The sequence below is a fragment of the Ursus arctos genome, unplaced genomic scaffold (assembly GCF_023065955.2).
Source record: "Ursus arctos isolate Adak ecotype North America unplaced genomic scaffold, UrsArc2.0 scaffold_22, whole genome shotgun sequence".
NCBI lineage: Eukaryota > Metazoa > Chordata > Mammalia > Carnivora > Ursidae > Ursus > Ursus arctos.
Genome location: NW_026622897.1, coordinates 7,816,606 through 7,834,832, shown reverse-complemented (window position 1 = coordinate 7,834,832; position 18,227 = coordinate 7,816,606). Strand labels below are relative to the sequence as shown.

Here is an 18,227-nt window from a genome sequence, read left to right as displayed (position 1 = left end):
CAAGCTGCTTGGTGCGTCTCTGCCCTAGCTTCTCCATCTATAAAATGGGTTCTGGAAGGATTGCCCTGAAGATTAGATGAGATAATATAAGAGATGCAAAGCACCTAGCCTGGGGCTTGGTGTCTTGAGAGATTGGTGGCACTGAGGAAGAAAGAAAGAAAACCTGATGTCTCAGAGATCCTTCTCCGTAGCCCACGGGATTGCCAAAACATTCTCCCCGGAACGGAAGATCGTCTTCAGTGTTCTAGAGACATGTGGCCCCTCTCCCACTGAACTCTGGACTCCATCCTTCGGCGACCTGCTGCCTGTGGAGGGGTGGAAGGGAGTGTGGGACGGCAGTGAATCAGCACTCCTACCACCGGAGTCTCAGGGTGCTGTGCAAATGGAAACCTCAGTCCTGTGCATTTGTGCTACTGATCAGAGTCATTTCTCTGCTATGGGCTTGGGGGTGGTTGATGGGGAGAGAGAACCCTCCGGCTCACCCTTGCAGAGCAGGCCCCCTGCTCGGAGGAGTTACAAGAGCCCACGCTCCTTATCTGTAGTGAGCTCTGCCATCAGAAGCCTGATGACTTCTCTCAACAAGGAGACCTAGGGCGTGGGACACCCCCTCCTCACCTGGTGGGAGATCGCTGTGTTCTAATCTTGCCCCTTCAGCTGGCTGGGGAGGAGGAAAGACAGGAGTCCTAAGCAGGGGCCTGGGATGTCCCAGGGAAGACATGCAAAGAGGCCCGGGTCCTGGATGGCACAGAATAGTCTGAAGGGCCTCAGTGGACCTGGCAAACTCAGACCAAGGATAACCTTTGCCCCCTCAAAACTTCACTTGACGCTGGTCCTTTCCTTTAGGTCTGGGGCTCTTAGACTCCCTCAGAGCCAGCAGCCCCTGGCCCCTGGGTGAGGAGGGCCTGGATGGTCAGCAGCGTCAGGCACAGGGGACAGGGATCCTGCACGCCCGGCCCTTCACACAGCCCCTCCCCCAAGGTAACCTGCCTGGAGAAAGTTAATGAGTGATTTATTAAGTCCTGCAGGTGACGTTGCTGCTCTTGACCTCCCAGACCCAGAAGGCCGGAGGAGACTGCTATTGAGGGTTTAACGGTCAGAAAACTGATTTTGCCAAGGAGCACACATTTGGATTTTATGGATTTTTGAGCAGCTTCTTTGCAGAGATGGCTCACGAGAGACTTCTTGGTGTGTAGCGAGACTTCTTGGTGTGTAGCCCTGCGCGGCTCCGTGGGGACCAGGTCTCCGCCGAATCGAGATAAGGCAGGTAGCGCTATTACCAATATTTAATCAGGATACACAGGATTGGCTCTGTAACGCCACACCGAGGACCTGTGTTTGTAAACTCTGGCTAAGTGCCAAGGAGAGTCCCTCCCTTGCTCTAAGGGCGAGATGAGGGAGTTGCTTTTCCCCAAGTCAGTCACTGGAATTCAGATGGAGATGTCGTGCTGGGTAGCTCCCCCTTCCCGGATGACTCCATCCTTCACAGCCAGGCTGCCCTCTGCGTCTGCGCTGGGCTGCGGGGACAGAACCTGGGGCACTAGCCCTTCCTTTCTGTGAAAGATCCCTCCCATCCTCCTAATTGGAGTCCCCCCCACCCAACCCACCCCCACCATTATCATCCTGGTCTGCTCTGTCTACCTTCCCTGCTCAGCCCTCGTCAGGGTCACCTGAGTGGTGGCCTCACAGGAATCATTCTCCTCCTTTCTGTTTCCAAATGACTTATTCTAGGGATGTGGTCTTTCTGTGGGAACCCCCTGCCCTGAGAGCTGAGGGGCTCAGCCGTGCTGGGGACGGGACGGTGGGTGAGTCCTGGGTCTCTGGACCTGCTTCCATAAACACCCCCCGATCTCAACAGACAAGAGCTATCACTCACGTTCTCCACCCAACTCCCCTGTGGCTGTCACTTGCCCTTCCGTGTCTTCACTCCTGGGGTGTGTGTGTGTGTGTGCGTGCACGTGCGTGTGTATGGGGGGGATGGCATGAGCTCTCCATAGCTCCCTGATAGAAATCCTGCAGTTGTGTGTGGTGACGACTACTCCCCCGCGGGCCTCTGCCAGCTCCGTGGTGTAAGTGACAGCTCCTCCCGGGTCTTTGGAAGGAATACGAGCTGCCGATAGTGCTTGATCACGTCTGCTCTGGGCGTGAAGTGCTTTCTCCATTACCTCATGCAATTCCTCACTACACCTTCTGAGCTAAGTGCTATTTTCAGCTAGCTGACAAGGCTGACAAGACACAGAGATGTTCAGTAAACTTATTTAAGGTCACACAGCTAGTGAGTGGTCAAGTCCGCATGGAAGCCGAGATCTGTCTGAGTCTACACCACATCCTTTAACACCACATGCTCCTCTAATGTAAATAATTAAAACACCTTTATTTGCAATTTCCTATAATTGCACAAGTAGCACAGGGATGCATTATTCTTGTGAAAAAATGAAAACTGCTCAGATAAGGCTGGAATCCCATTCGATCGACATCCCCTATATTTTGTCACTTTTCCCCACTCGAGTGGTAATCATCCTCAGTTTGGCTCATACAATTTCAGGGCTTTTCGTATCTCACATTCACCTTAGTATGTGCATAGAAAACATTGCATTGCTCAGTACCCGTCAATTCACCAAACTGTGCTCAGAACCAGCATTTTGAAGACTCGTTCACTTCATGATATCTTGACCCTCTTTCCAGGTAAGCATCGTGGATTCATTCATTTCTGTCTGCCACTGCCTAGAATTTGCTATTGTGGGTACACACCTCCGCTGTCTGGTTTCTGTGTCGTTTGTCATTCCACAGTTGGTGAACATCTCAGTGGTTATCGGATTTCCACCGTTGTGATGTTTCAACCAAAATCCCTGGACATGGCTCTTCGTGTACTTTTGTTGAGTATTTTCCCACAGCAGACGAAGCAGAACCGACGTGTGCCACAGAATGCAAATTTAAAATTTTAGTGGATACCGACACGTGACTCTCCAAAGTGGTCGCACCAGTAAGTAACGTTGTAACAATCGTTGGCACATGTGGGGTAAAGTGCCCTCTCTCCAGGAGGACAGTGCGAGAGAAAATGGGCTCTAGCGGCACTAGAGCTCCCACAGCCGCAGGCAGCCTGAGAGGCGGGCGGGTAACCGGCACTCTGAGTCTCAGTGCTCACATTTGCAAGATGGGGCCAACAATCTCACTCACTCAGAGGGCTCTTGCGAGGATTAGTTGAGATGATCTATGAAAGCTCATAGTGTATGGCCATGTCCACCTGAAGAATCGGTGACAAGGATCATTAGCTGCATGGGAAGGAAATGATGAGCAGCGGCCCTCGAGCGGTCTTTCCTGGAAGATCTTTAAGCATAGCGAGCTCACCCCTGGACTGGACCCAGCGCCGTCTCCTGGAGGCAGAGCCCTGGATGGCGGTACGAGGGACCAGCCAATTTCAGAGCGAGCTGTGAGTCGCCAGCCATGACCTCAGCCTTGACAGGCCAGCCTAGCAGAGGTGAAGGCTGTGTAGCGTGGACATTCATCATCTTTTTATGCAAACTACACATTTACAAGAAATGCTCTTGTGCTTTCGAGTTGTCAACTTTTTGCCTTTGAAATATTTCACTTTTTAAACCCTAATTTCTTTCACATTTTGTATGGCAAATGTGCAGGATTCTAGGCCATCGAGGCAATGCCAATAAAGTAGTAAAGCTTTCGTTTGGTGGGTTTTATTTTCCTATCAGCATGGCAAATCTTGGCTCTGACCTTCGCTCGATCTGAGTAACTTTGAGAAAACCGTGGAACTGCTTTAAGTCTCAATCCTTTGTAAAAATTGGATGACAAAAATGTCTATAAGAAAAGCTAGTGCTTATGGAACACTTAAAGAGTACAAGATATTGTGCTTATTAATCACCTTATGTGTGTTATTGGGTTATTACCTAATTTAATGCTCACAATAAGTAGAAGTAGGTGGTGGTCCCTGAAGGCAAATCTGGGTTGAAACCCACTAGCAGTGTAGCCTTGGGAAAGTGACCTAGTGTCTCTGTGACTCAGGAAGTTTTGTTGAGAAGGGTAATGGACTGCTATACAAGACTCCAGGAACAGCCCATGGGATCTCCGTGTGAGAGCCCCCCCGCCCTCGCCACCCCAGCCATGATGCCCCCACCAGGTACCACCCTGGTTGTTGGGCTGAAAGGCAGGGAGATAAAGGCCTTTGTGACAACCTAGGTAAATATAACCATGAGAGCAATAACCGACCCCCAAGTGCCAGGGCTGGGCCAGCTCTCCTGAGGGGTGGCCTCTTGGGCTTGGTAGTTGGTAGCACTGTTGGCAGTTCTCAGCTTGACAGGAAGCAGAAGGGCTCACACATTTCAGAGAGAGGTGGGGTGGGGGCAGGATTTATTTTAAGGAATTGGCTCACGTGACGAAGGAACCTGGCAAATTCTGCAGCATGGGCCAGCAGGCTGAAGACCAGGGAAGGGCTGATGAAGTGGAAACTGAGGCACAGAGGGGTGAAGTTACTTGCCCAAGGGCAAACGGCAGTGAAAAGAGGAGCCAGAATTTGGATCCAAGCAAACTTTCCCTCAGAGCCTATGCGCCTAACTGCTGTAGTCTGTGGCCTTGGGACGATGAGGTCATTACTGTATCTGTTCCCCTGCTGAGTTTTTGAGAAGTTAAAAAAAGGTATGAAGCGTGCACAGTGGCTGGCAACGAGGAGACGCTCAGTGGTTGCTAATTCTGGTCTCTTTGCTCTCTTCTGTTATTAGAAATGAGGCATGAGGCCACGGACAGCCTGGTTGCTATTACCATCTGATTCTGATCCCTGTGTACCCAGGAACAGCGTGCTGTGTGTGTGTTTGTGAAGTCGGGGGGCTGGCGGCTGTGGGGATGCTGGGCCGGCCGCCTGCACGCCTCTGGGTGTCTCCAAGCCAAACCGGAGCCAAGCCCTGGACAGGCCAGGAGCCTGGTGGGAGGTAACAGGGCTTGGGCTGACCTGTTACAGCCAGCAGGCGGATAGGGGCTGGGTGGGTCCAGGGGCCTTTATGAGCCTGCCCTTTGTCCTGGACTGTGGCCTTGGCACGCACCCAGCCCCTGTCTCTGCTGCCAGACGCCAAGCACTGTCGCGAGGATGAGGAACCAGTCAGACGATGATCCCTGAGGCCACCTCACCTGACCTTCTGGCCCAGTTATCGTTCCATCTGACTTGAGAGCCAGGAGGAAGCAGGTGCGCTGCCCGGCTGTGGTACGTGCAGATGATGCTCCTGTCGGCAGGTTGCTCACCGTGGCCTCTGTGGGGTAAGTGACCAAGTGCAAGGAGGTGAGCTCTGGGGCCAGCAGCTCTGAGCGCAAATCCTGACTCCATTTACTAACTTCGTGACCTGGTCAAATCACTTTACTTCTCTAAGACTCAGTTCCGTCATCTATAAAAGGGGCGTACTGTTACTGATCTCTGAGCTGCGGGGTTAGTTCAGTTAAAGGAGCTCCCTTATGTCAAAGGTCATGGTCTAGAATAGGAGCTCCTTTCCTCTCATCTCTCCTTGGAATCACTCCTTGCCTGATGAAGACGTTGGTCCTGAGGCTACCTTCTCTGATGATCTGCCGTCTTCCTTGAGCTTACAAGCATTGAGGAGGGCCCAGTGCACCCTGGGCAGTCCCCGTGCTTGGAGCATGGGCACAGAGTGACTGACAAAGCCAGGCCAGGGTCCCCGTCCAGCACTCTCGAGAGGGGAGGCCAGACTCGGCTGAGACCCAGACGGCGGTGACAGTCACCCTGCAGGGAAAGCACCCCAAACCCGCTGAGATGGATGAATTCTGGTGCATTTCAGTTATATCTCCTGGGAACATGTCCTGGCTGGCTTTGATTGATTTATTTTGGCTTTCAAGTTGGAGCACATGAATTTCTGAATTTCAAAGCCCTCTAGCCAATATGCAAATGGTTTTAATTTGAGGTGTAACAGACAGGTGGAATCGACACTCCAAAGCCAGCACTTCCTTGGTAGTTCCTGCTGTAAGACTGATCACTAAAAAGCAAGACTATTTTTTCCCGTATTGGCTCTCTTCCATCCTGTGGTCCTTTTAGGCTGTTAGGTCTTTTTAGGTGTTAAAGAGGAAAACAAAGAGAAAATTCTGAGAAGAAGGAATTTTTCCCCCTGCTCTTGGATATGACATTGTTTTCTGTGGGTGGGTTTAACACGAGCGGGTTGGAGGCTGTTGTTTGGATGACAGTTGGGTCAATCTTGGATCAGAGAAGAAAATGCCTGGCAACTCTGGGGCTCCCCTCAGAACTCATTTTGCTTCTTCCTTTGGTCTCTTTTTCCTTTAATTCCTTGTGGGCTTTTTTGTGGGACACTCTGGTCCAACAGAAGAGACCCAAAGTAATTTTAATTAAGATAATAGTTGAGAGCATGAGCTTTAGAGTCGGACAGATGTGGATTCCCATCCTGATTCTTCCCTCTTCCTGTCCTTGGGACTCTGGGCACTTCCTTTCATCCTCCCTAGCCTACAGGTAACTTGGTTACCTGTACAACAGAAATACGAAGAGCTCCTGTTTCATTTTGCCGGGATGAAATTCCCAGCTCACAGTACAGCACGCCATACTTACAGACTCCCTCAAAGAGTGTTTAATCCTGTGCTCGATGGGTCACAGTGTGGGTGCACACATAAGAGGAGGGTTGATCTTGTTTTTTTTGGCCCTAAGGCGATCTGGGAGAAACAAGACAGCCATGACCAGAGAAAGATGACAGATCCCAGCCAGTGTGTCCAGAATGGTAAGGTGAATGCGGCAGGTGATGAGAGGAATGGAAACGCAGGGAAGAACGGCCCCCGGGAGGTGTGAGGAAATGCCTATCGTTTACTGAGCACTTACTATGGGCCAGGCTCCACAGGACTGGACCCCTTCATCCTTACCAGTGCCCTGCAGGTGAGCACGTTTACTCCTGTTTTATTCACGAAAGGGCACCGAGGCTCAGAGGTTTGAAATGACCTGTCCAAGGGCATACGGCCAGAAGTGGCTGGTTGGCACTGGAGTCCGTACCATGGAGGGCAGGCTTGCATTGACCTCAAAGGAGGGGTAGGGCTCGGAGAGGCACAGGCTTGGCTTGCTGCCTCGGGGGCTGTGGAACTGTGCCTCGCTAGGAAGCCATTAGGAGTGCTGCCTAGGGCAGGAGGAGGCCCCCTTGGGACCCACTGTGGGGGTTGTCGTGCCTGGAGGGCTGCGGGCAGCAGTGCCGACCAGTCCGGGCAGCTGGAGACCACAGAAGACTTTTGCCTTGCCACAGCCCAGCGGTGAAACCTGACACGCACCCTGGGTGCACAAGGTGCCAGGCATTTGCCTTCTTATCAGGCTGGGCACATTCCACGGCCAAGTGGCCACCTGGGTCGCCTCTGTCAGGATAGATCCACTTGGAACTGTGTACACATTTGCATGGCTGCCCATCCTTCGAGTTTTGCATTTTTGAGAATTTGGCCTGGCTGCAGGGGGTGGGGAGCGGTGTGCTCGGGGTGATGCCCTGGTGGCTGCTTGCTCTTTCGCACTGGCCAGGTTAGGGCATCCTGGGACAAGTCTGGTCCTGGTGTAAGAGGACCTGGATTTGAATCCTGCCCATCTTTCTTGGCTGTATGTCTTTGGGCAGGTCACCTCAACTCTCTAGGCCTCCTCTTCCTCACCATAAAATGGGAATGATAAAAGTTATTAACCTTTGGTTTCATTTTGAGTATCAAATGTTATAGAGCCTGACCTGCTTGCCAGCTGCTCCATAAAACTAATAACCACCATTTTCAATGGTATCAGCTGCTTCTGGAATAGTGAGAGTTCTGAGCTCTAGAATAGTGCACAGGGATGAGTGCAAGAGTGTGTTGGGGGGCTTGATGCCACCTGTCTTGTTCGCACTTGGAGGAACCCGAGCTTCAAATCCAGAGCAGACCGAGGGGATGTGGGCCGAGTTTGAACAGAAGCAAGTCCTGTGCTCCAGATTGCTCAGACAGGCTGTGGGCTTGTGACACAGCTTTGCCCCGGAGAGGTCACCGCTGGGCTGACATGGGGCTGAGGGGGGTTTAGCTCACACACAGGACCCAGTTGGAAACTGTAGCAACCATCAAGTGCGGGTGCCGGTGGGGGATTCTCGCCCGTCGTATCCCGGGCTTACTGGAGAGAGAGCACAGTGTGTGTCCGACAGCCTGGATTTAACTGCAGCTTGCCAGCGTGTGATCTTGGGCAAGTTCCTGCCCCCCTCTTTGACCCTTTCTCACACTACGAGGCCTGCGTCCTTTGACCCCTCCCTCCCCCTTGGCATTTACAAGAGCCCTGTTAGGTTGGCATTATTACAATTATTATTGTGGCGAGCAAACCAGCTCAGACCACTTAAGGGACTTGCCCGAGATCACTTCTAAGAAACCCAGAGTGAGAACGATGTGTCACGTTGACATCAAGCCTCCTGTGTTGCAAACCTCAGCCAGGGGGGCCCCAGGGACCCTTGTGAAGACATTCTGGGCCAGTGGAGACCCTGAGCCCATTCTTTGGCTTCCTAATTACTGTGTTTTTCCAAACTAAATTCCTGCTCTCTGGTGATACCAGCTGGGTATTTGCATAGTATATCTCTGAGAACAATCTCAGGCCAAAACTCTGACATTTTATGAGAAGTTGACTAATTATGTGAGGCACCATTGGTCCGCTGCCATGGAGCAGATAGGGTAGGTTGACTATTTCAGAGGGTTGTAAAAATTCTCTGGACAGTTATTGCCAAAAAAGCTTTCAATGGACTGCACGGTGTTTTTATGGAGACATTTTTTGGGAGGGTAGGTCTGGCTTTAGGGAGAGTCTCTAAAGAATAATCTTCATTGGCCTGGAGTTTTGATTAGTTCAGCCTGAAATCGACTTTATTCTCAAACACCCGGTTGACCAGCCCGCAGTTCCAAAGTCCTAGGTGCACATAACACAGGGCTGGTGGAAAGAGAGGGTAGTTCTGGTTCATTCACGGTTCTCCTCTGAGTTTCAGAAAGTGGACCGACCCCTTCAACGTGGTGGTCCAGTGGATCAAACAAGAATTTTATTTTTCTCCAGCAAATGTAGGAAAAATCAGTGTGTCTGGAGAAGGTGTGGCTTCCGCAGATGCAACCTTGGCCTTGCGCTTGTCTGCAGAAGCACGTGGAAGCTGATGCCGTGAGTACCAGAGAGCAAGAAGGGCTGCCTAGTGGACGGCACTGGGCCAGGAGGGGCAGATTTCTGCAGTCAGGCCTCATGGAGGTCTGAGACCTCGGCTTAATCTTACCTCGCCCAGCTGCCAGCCTGGAGAGCCACGTGCAATCCCCGCACCCCTCTGCGAGAAGAGGTTGGCGAGAGAGAGGCAGGAGCTGGTGACATGAGTCAGGTCCAGAGCTGGAGACACAGTGGTTTGAGTGGCCATTTTGGAGACATCCAACTGGGGCTTGGGAGCTGGCTGACTCTTCTTTCCAACCCTCCACCCCCAACGAGGGCTGCCATCCCTCTGAACTTCACAGGCTGAAGTAGAAGGAATAGAGGACAAAAATATTTTTTTGGAAATTCTTTTTTGGAAAGGTAGCCCATCAGAAGGTACAAAGTTCCAGTTAGAAAAGAAGTAAGTCCTGGGGACACAATGTGCAGCATGGTGACTCTGGTTAACAACACTCCAGTGCATATTTGAAAGTTGCTAAGAGAGTAGATCTTAAAAGTTCTCACCCCAAGAAAAAAATTTTTGTAGTAACTCTGTGTGCTGTGGATATTAACTAGACTTATTGTGGTGATCGTTTTGCAATGTCTACAAATATTGAATCATTGCCTTGTACACCTGAAACGAATATGCTATACGTCAATTATACCTCAATAAAAAAAGAAATGCAGCAGCTCAGTCCCCACCCCAAACCTATTTAATCAACAATCATTTTTAACAAGATTCTCCCTCAGGTGGTTCATATGCTCATTAAAATTTAAGGGAAAAAAAAAGCCAAAGCTGCCAAAATGCATCAAATCCCTTCGAGTGCACCGTGGTCCCCCCACCAGCGGTGTCGGGGTCCCCTGCGAAGAAGGAGGGCTACTGCGCGGCCCCTCTTCCTTGCTCACACGGGGGCAAGTGGGCTCCTTTCCCACGAGCAGTCAGGGTGCACCCCGCAGCGGGCGCTCCAGCATCCTCACGTCCGTCCGTTCTGTTCCATCGGTATTTGGGACCTGTTCCTGGAATACAGTCTGTCCTTCTTTTCTTCTTTCCCTCCCTTCCCTCATCCTCTTTCTCTTTCTTTCTCTCCCCTCCTTCCTTCAACTTCCTCTGCCTCCCTGATTTTCCTTTTTTTCTAGCCTCTTTGTCCCCAACTCTCCCCTTTCTAGACATCGATATTGGTCCCTACCCCTGACAGTCTTGCCTCCTTAACAAAACTGTGGGCTCCCCGAGACGAGGGACCATGTCCCAAACTTGCACCCCTCCTGGCAAATGCAGAGACCTTCTAGAAGTACGTGTCAGCCTCGTTCTCAGGGAGGCCGTGTCCTCTCTGGCCCGCGCCCCTGCTGCAGAGACCAAGGCAGGGGCTCCCTTTCTCCGCATGCCTTCCTGGCCGCCTTCTTTGGCTGTGGCTCTAGCTGCCGCTGGGGCAGTTTCGGGAGCTGCTGGCTGCTCGTCTCTGGCCCCAGATGGCTTGTCCTGTCTTCTACAGCCCGGTGCTCTATCCGCAGCTGCTTGTCTCCACTCTTTTCCAGAAGCAAAGGAGCACGTCTAGAGCTCCCCTTTGCTGCATTTCTTTATGTTCTGGATGGCAGCAAAAATTCTTAGTAGCTGCTGGAAAAACTATACAAGTCAGAGCCTTAAGTTTCTGACTCAGCCTGTCTGAAAAAATAACACAAACAAAAAAAGACAAAATGAATTTGCTGAGCTCTATCCACAGGATGTTATTGCACAGAAAAATCTATCATTACCCACATATTAAGGGCAAAATCTTGGCTTTTCGTCAGTATGGACTGTGACCACAAAGCAAGAGATGCATGAGGGCGAGGGCTCAAGGAGTCTTCACAGAAGAGTTTCGTTGAAACTCAAGGTTAAAGAGCTCATGCCAATGGCGCCCTTGGCATGAACCAGGCACCTGGCTGTTTCATGCACATCCTCACTGAGTCCGCAAACTACTGTAGGAGGCAGGCAAGTATTATTGTTATGTCCACTTTACGCAGGAGAAGACTGAGGCTTAAGAAAGGGTAAGTCCTTTGGTGAAGCTTACGTGCCTTGGGATTCAAGCCTGAGAGGACTCTGGCGGGTGCCCGTGCTCTTAGCTCCTCTATTATTCTACCTCCGAAAGGAAAACCATAGTGTCAAAGTTTAGAAAGTTTTCTGGAAATCGGGCCCTGCAGTGAGACAATCCAGCTTAGATTGACACGTAAATCATCGAAAGACCGCCCTTCCGCCTGTGCACTTCCTGGGGCAGCATTGTCCACACAGTAACTGCGCAATAAACGCTTTGGAATGTGGAACAGCAAATCCTGGCTCTTCCCAAGAATGCTTCCTAAAGGGGCCTCCGGACTTTCTTTAGGACATTTAAAATAACAGCTCCATGGAAACAGCTCCACGGAGTCGTACCGGAGCGGCTTCCTCGTAGAGGCCACGATAATCTGATCAAAGTCTCCCAGTTACTCTTCCATTCTGCACGTTTCCCATTCATCATTTTGTTTTCAGAGTCAGTGATGTCCTCATTCTGCTGATGGGCAACGCCAAACGTGGATGGAGAGGGAGTCAGTAGGGTGCACTCCCCACTCAGGAGAATTCTGCTCTGGAAGCATCTAGGACTTTCCCTAAGAGGATGAGGACATAAACTATGGGATTAGACAGATGATGTTTGAATTATGGTCTTCTCACTTACTGACTTGGGCATTTGATTCAAACTCTAGATTTCCATTTTCTTGTCTATAAAATGAGATAACAATACCCAGCCTGTTGGTTGATGATGGGGGCCAAATGAAATAGTGGCATGTAGGTGGTCTGGCAGACACAAAGTGACTGGGGAGCTCCATCCGTAGTGGTGACCCACTGAAGTCAGCAGAAACATGATTTTCTCCTAAAGCGCAGAGAAAACATAAAAACCAGATAGGCATGGAAATCTTTCCCAAAGGCTTGAATAGGACGCTTCTTAGACAACTGTACCCTTGATGATGCTCGCAGAATCCCCATTCCCTCCAAGACAGGATGGCCCTTGTGTCAGCGCCTTGGGGGATTTGGAAAGATCTTGGAGGGTCTAGCCATGTCACGTCAATGGACTTCCTGGGATGATGCCTGGTGTGACCTCCTTGTGATCAAGGAAAATAGCATTCTACCAGTTGTCCCCAGGACAAAAACCAATTTTGAAGAGGTTTTCTGAGTGAGTAGGTTTTACTCCAATGATTTGTGTGTTTTGGTCATTAAATTGTAGCCCAGAGAGGTTGAGGTCCTTGTCCAACACTACAGAGCAAGTAAGTGATGGTACCAGGAATCAAACCTAGGACTGCGTGGCTCGAGGGCGCTGAAGTCTGGGCTGCATGCTTTGTGTGGAGACGATGGGGTCAATGTCTGGGTCTCCCTGCCTTTGGGCTGCAGGAAGGGGTTGCACTCCCCCCACCCCGGGGTAGACTGGGAGGGAAGACCGAGGCTCAGGCTGCGTGGCTGACCAGATGGGAAGGCTCAGTTATGTCCTCCGTGGATGGCCTCCCCCGGTTCCGCACGGAGCACTCACTTCTCCAGTCACTCTCACAGGACAGAAGACTAGCCTCTGAAAAGGGCAGCAGAGCCCTTTGTAGCTTGGCTCCTTCCTTTGGCCCCTGAGAAATGTTGGGGGGCAGACCTCATCCTCTTCATCTTATTCACAAAGCGTGGCCGTGAGTGAGCACAGAGCCCTCGGCAGAGAGACCCTCCAGCACGCACGTCTGCTTCTGCTCACAGAGACCGTGGCCCAAAGCTACTCACGGAGAGTCTGGCTCCTCAAACCCGGCTCAGAGTGGCTGCTGCGGGGACTGAGAAGCAGTCCCCGGGGGCGCTCAGGGGAGGAGAGCCAGGGTCCAGAGCTCCAGGGTTGACATCTGCCACGCCCATCGCCGGAGACCCCCCACCCCCCCAAACCCCGGCAGCTGCCCTGGGCCGGGACTCTAGTTCAAGTGTGGATGGAGGCCTGGCTGTGTTTGTCTGTCTCAGGGAAAGGGTGGTGTGCGGAAAGATTGACTGAGACAAGAAGGTGCTCAGGCTGAGGAGGGCTGGCGCCGGGGCCGTCTGCCCCCACAGGGGCACGGGGGCTGTCTTCCATGCCCCCCGCTGAATGCACGCGCTGGACACCGAGAGCAGTTTGAGGCTCACTGTGTGGGACCAGGCTGCCGGAGAAGGAAGCAACATCTCTGTGCCTAAATCAGGCCAAAAAGCATTTAAAATGAAGACACCAAGCCCCGCAGAAAGTGAGCGAGCTCTCCCACCTGCCCGGCTCAGCGCCTCAAGTGGAGGTGAGAAGAGAGGGAGAACATGGCAGGAGGTGAGTTTAAGTCTGGCCGTGTGTTCCCAACCATGCAAAGTCCCTCTGCAGCACAGAGAAAGCAGAAGGAGACACACAGAGAAAGTCAAAGAATTTCCATGTGATGTCACTCCGGTGATCCCTCCAGGCCAGAATCCGCTGATAATAATAATGAACATGGGGGGATGTTTACTATGGTCCAAGACCCATGCTTTTGATGAACTTTAAAACAACTGTCTTTCAATAACCTGATGAGGTTGGAAGAGACACCGAAGGTTGTATGCTGGGTTTGTCCCTTAAAGCGACCTCAAAAATGAGCACATGCCCCTTCATCTGTTGCTCCAGCCCTCAATCAGCTGTTTGTCGATAGCACATTGTTGACTCATAACAAGCGTATGTACAGTAAAGATCTTTGGACTGAGAAAGTTCACGGCCTTCTCTGCTGAAAGATGGCGGTGTCCTTGGACAAGTCACTTAGCTACTCTGGATTCAGTTTCCTCACCTGTGGAGAGCAGGTTGATGGGACAAAACCACGGGGTCTCGACCCTGGCTGTGCGTTGGGATCTTCTGGGGGAGTTTACAATATACTAATGCTTATTCACAGAGACCTCCACGCACCTACAGCACAGAAATGCTTGCCTGCAGAAAAACGAGGCCCATCGTCTAGTTAGCACTGTACTAATGAACCTTCTTGGGTTTAATATTATACGATACTTATTCGAGATGTCAGTCACCACTGAGGGGAGCTGAATAAAGGGTATGCATTATTTTTGTAATTTCCTGTAATTTCAAAATAAAGAGTTAAAAAAAATCCTAATGCCCAGATCACCCCAGAGGTTGTGATTCATTGGTGTGGGGTTGGACGTCAGCATCTTTACAACGTCCTCAGGTGTCTGTAACATGTGGCCAGGGTTGAGAACCATGGAACCAGGTGATCTCTGGGTCCCCTTCCAGCCCTAAAATATTATCTTAATCTCAACCCCTATTGAAACTATTTAAATGTTCAACTTGTAGGGGTAATTTTTTTTTTAGTGTATTACTTGCTATGTAAAAAGTTTCTTTTATCTGTCCTAAAGTTATCCCTTACTTGAGGGACCAGAGCTCTTGCCTGTTGACTTTCAAGAATTGCTACCCTCTGGCTGTGTCTTGGAGCAGCTGTTTCTCAACTGATGCCCTTCCTGGGATTCCCGCTGCTGGCCGGGCCACCGTCACTGGCTGGAGACCACTTTCGGTTTGCCCTGGACCACAAGGTGCCACCAGCACTGCTCAGATCTTGGCAGAGAAGGGCAAATGCCTCCCTCTAAAGAGGCTTCACTTTATTCTCTGTACTTCCACCCAAAGCTCTATGGGGAACCAGAAGCTGCTGAACAGCTGGGGTTACCCATAGCATTATAATGTGGCAGGGGGCATATTCAAACAACGCTGAATGGGACTGTGCTCTCACGGTCTGAAAGAAAGCGCCCCAAAACTGGACCTCTCACAGGAAGCCCGCCTGAGAGTGCTCCCCAATTCTCAGTCCTCTGATGGGCCCTCCTTTCAGAGAATGCCTCTTTCTTTGTACAACCATGATGAAATTCTAGTTCCCTTTAGGGTGACCGTCACCTTCCCACAAACTGATCTCTCCCTTGGATTCATCGCCCCCCTCATCAGGGCAGTCTGAGGACGAGAGTAACCACAGCAGTGCTCTTCTTGAAATCTGGCTTACTCCACCAAGAATTGCACAGTAGGGGAGGGGGGTGGTGGCTTGGAGCTGGGGCAGCTCCAGGTCCAGTCCTGACAGGTTAAGGGCAGATGTCTCCTCTTTCCTCCCCATTATCCAGATGACAACGAATGGTACTTTCCCTCTTTCTCTGTCTCTGTCTCTCTCTCACACACAGACACACACAATTTCCACATTTCTCAAGAACCAACAGCATGTCCTCTATCCATATTAAGCAAGAAAAACTATTTTTTGAGTGGATGCCGATTCCTGCCCTCAATGCGTCTGATGCTTCATTGTGTGCAGAGCCGTGCCCTCAGATTTTTTCATCCTCCAGCCCCTACATCTTGCCCAGAGGCCTCTAGGAACATAAGAAATGGGGCTACTTACCCTACCTTTCACAGCATAAATTCGCCTGGCTCTGAACGGCCCACTCTGGCCACACTACAATCCAGCTCCCAGGACCTAGAGACACCATGCAGACCAATCTCGTGTGGGTCATCTCCACACCTTCATCTGTAAAAGCAGGCAGGCAGTGTAAGTGTTAATAACTTTTCTGAGCAGCTCCGCCAGGGGCTGTGCTGCGGGTTACTTAGGGTTTGCGGATTTGGAGATGATGATTAATCCACATTTATTTTAATCTATGCTATTCACAATTTTCATTGGCCTTGATTCTAGACTGAATAATGATTTCTTTGAAGATTTTATTTCTTTATTTGAGAGAGAGAGAGAGAGCGAGCACAAGCCAGGGGAGAGGCAGAGGGAGAAGCAGACTCCTTGCTGAGCGGGGAGCCCGACTTGGGACTCGATCCCAGGACCCTGGGATCATGACCTGAGCTGAAGGCAGATGCTTAACTGATTGAGCCATCCAGGTGCCCCTGAATAATGATTTTTAAAAATGTTTTCTATCAAAAGATAGCACCCCCTTCCCTCCCTCCTCACCCCTCTCCCCCAGGTCCATCGCAGGTAACCTTCTCTGCACTTTACTCCCCGATGTCTGCTTGTGGCTCAGGCCCCAGCCAGGACGCCACTATTCTGGGCCATTGCTTGAGGTGGTCATTTCCAAATGTTTACTGCCTTCAACTGTGTCTCATCTTCTCTCTCAGGCTCCAAGAACTGACCTCTAATTTAAATTTCCCAAGAATTTGAAAATTAGTGCATGTCCATTGTAACTGAACTTCTCCCAGTTTTAAGTTTCTGAAGTCACATCTCCTTTTACCCTCTGACTGCATTTTGAAGGTACAGAATCAGTCGTGCACATAATAAGTGCTTAATTAATATTTTGTTTTATTAACCCAGTGCTTCTGAATAACAAAATTATTCATTCATTGACACTCCCATTTATAATCTTATTAAATGCCTCTGTGGTATGAGGACATGGCTACAGATGTGCTTGGAAAAGATCCAATTCCAAATAGATAATTCCTCCAGGTATAATGCCTGGAAAGTCTACTAACGGGACATTGGGACATTGGGACCACCCGAGCTGGAGAACTCAGTCTGGTCACAGGTGGTGCGACGTTGGGCAGGTTATTTTAGCTCTCCAAGCTACACTTTCATTGTTGATTTAAAAAAACAAGAACAGTAATAGCATCTATCTTGGGTTGCTGTTTGAGGATTAAATGAGATAAAGGCCGGCAGCCCTGGGCCATAGGAAGAGCTTAGTCCCTATTGGCTGCTAGGTCCTAGAGTGGGACGATTCAGACACTGAGCACGTGAGGGCTTTACAGAGGACCATCTCTGTCAGAATCAACTTAGGCCCATTTAAAAAATGCAGATACCTGGCTCCTACTGCAGACTTACTGAATCATACTTTCGGACACGGAGGCAGAGACGTCTGGATTTTCTGCAGCTTCCCGGGTATATGCTGACGAGAGGCCCTCCGGCTTGTCCCAGTGCAGCGGGCAGGTGTTCTCTCTGCTGCCGCAGGGCTCCCGAGCCGCTCTGTGTGAGCTCTAGCGCCTGAGACACCCGGTGGGCAGTGCTCATTCGCTTCCTCGTGTGCCGGGTGGCCTGTTGGCCAAATACCTGGAAAGATCTTAAAAGACCAATTTAAGGTGGAGCTATTCATCGTGAGGTGCATCGCAAGCTCTGTTAGCCCATGTTTCACATTCTTTTTTGACTCTTTTTCCAAACTAGATTTAGGCAAACACTAAGGGACATACGAAGAAAGAACAAGAAGCAAGGAGCAAATGCTGTTAGATCTGCAAGATATTGACTCAGAAGGCAGAGGATAGAAGCAGGGAATAAAAAAAAAAAAAAAAGAATGGCAATAGGAAAAGGATATTTTTGTGTCAACCCCTGGTCATCTTTGGGTTCTCTGCTCTTTGTCCCTTGGGGCCAGCCGGGGTGGGGCGGGGCGGATGGCGTGCAGGGGCTTCCGTCTGTCCGAACAGATGTTTATTGACGACAGGCCAGTTTCAATTTAGTTGGAAACTATTAAAAATTAAGCTTTATTGGCATCTCCGAAAGGCAGTGATTGTTCTGTTTCCCTGCTGGCACAGCTATCCCATGTGGCAGGCTGCAACTCGTTCTGTTTGCCCAAGCCCTCGTGGAGTCTGCAGGGAGGCGACAATGAGGCCTATCCGCTTCCTGATAGAACAAGGCCCTCTGAGGCGGCGCTTTGTCAGCTTCTCCCCCTTGGTCCCCAGAGTGGGGGCCTCTGCTCTGTGCTTGGCACTTTCTTCTCTGTGGACAGTCGGGCCTTCTGGAGAGCTCTGACTAGCTGTGTGGGGGACACACCCGTGTTTGTATGAGGAAGCCGGAGTTTAATGGGGGGATGATTTCAGAGGTTCCAGAGCAGTCTTCCACAGACAACGGCTCAAACCTTTCACCACCAGAGAGTGAGTACAAAGCACAGCTCTGGTGTTCTTCAGACCCAAGGCCGGGTACTTACTGACTGGGTAACAGTGGGCGGGTAACTTGACTTCTCTGAGTCTCAGACTCCTGATTTTGCCGTCAATGTTACTGTGGAGATTGCATGAGAGGAGAGAGGACTGAGAAAACGAAGGCAACTCTGGCACATGGGGAGGGCTCCGAAAATGGTAGCCGAGGCCAGGACCAATGGTACCAGTATTGCCGCCATTGTGCAGAAACTTGGGACATGGAA

General features: G+C 50.7%; 1 long non-coding RNA gene across 2 annotated transcripts; it reads right to left on the bottom strand.

Annotated features, from left to right (window-relative positions):
* Nucleotides 1–8,817: 8,817 nt before the first annotated feature.
* LOC123001378 (uncharacterized) lies at nt 8,818–17,440 on the bottom strand. 2 transcript variants are annotated; one of them, XR_006410201.3, is made up of 3 exons: nt 16,922–17,440; nt 15,509–15,634; nt 8,818–12,006 (listed from the first exon to the last, which is right to left on the bottom strand). It is a non-coding gene; the product is annotated as an uncharacterized LOC123001378 (long non-coding RNA). The 2 variants fall into 2 exon arrangements; XR_006410202.3 differs by having other exon boundaries at nt 10,176–12,006; nt 15,514–15,634; nt 16,922–17,270.
* Nucleotides 17,441–18,227: the final 787 nt, after the last annotated feature.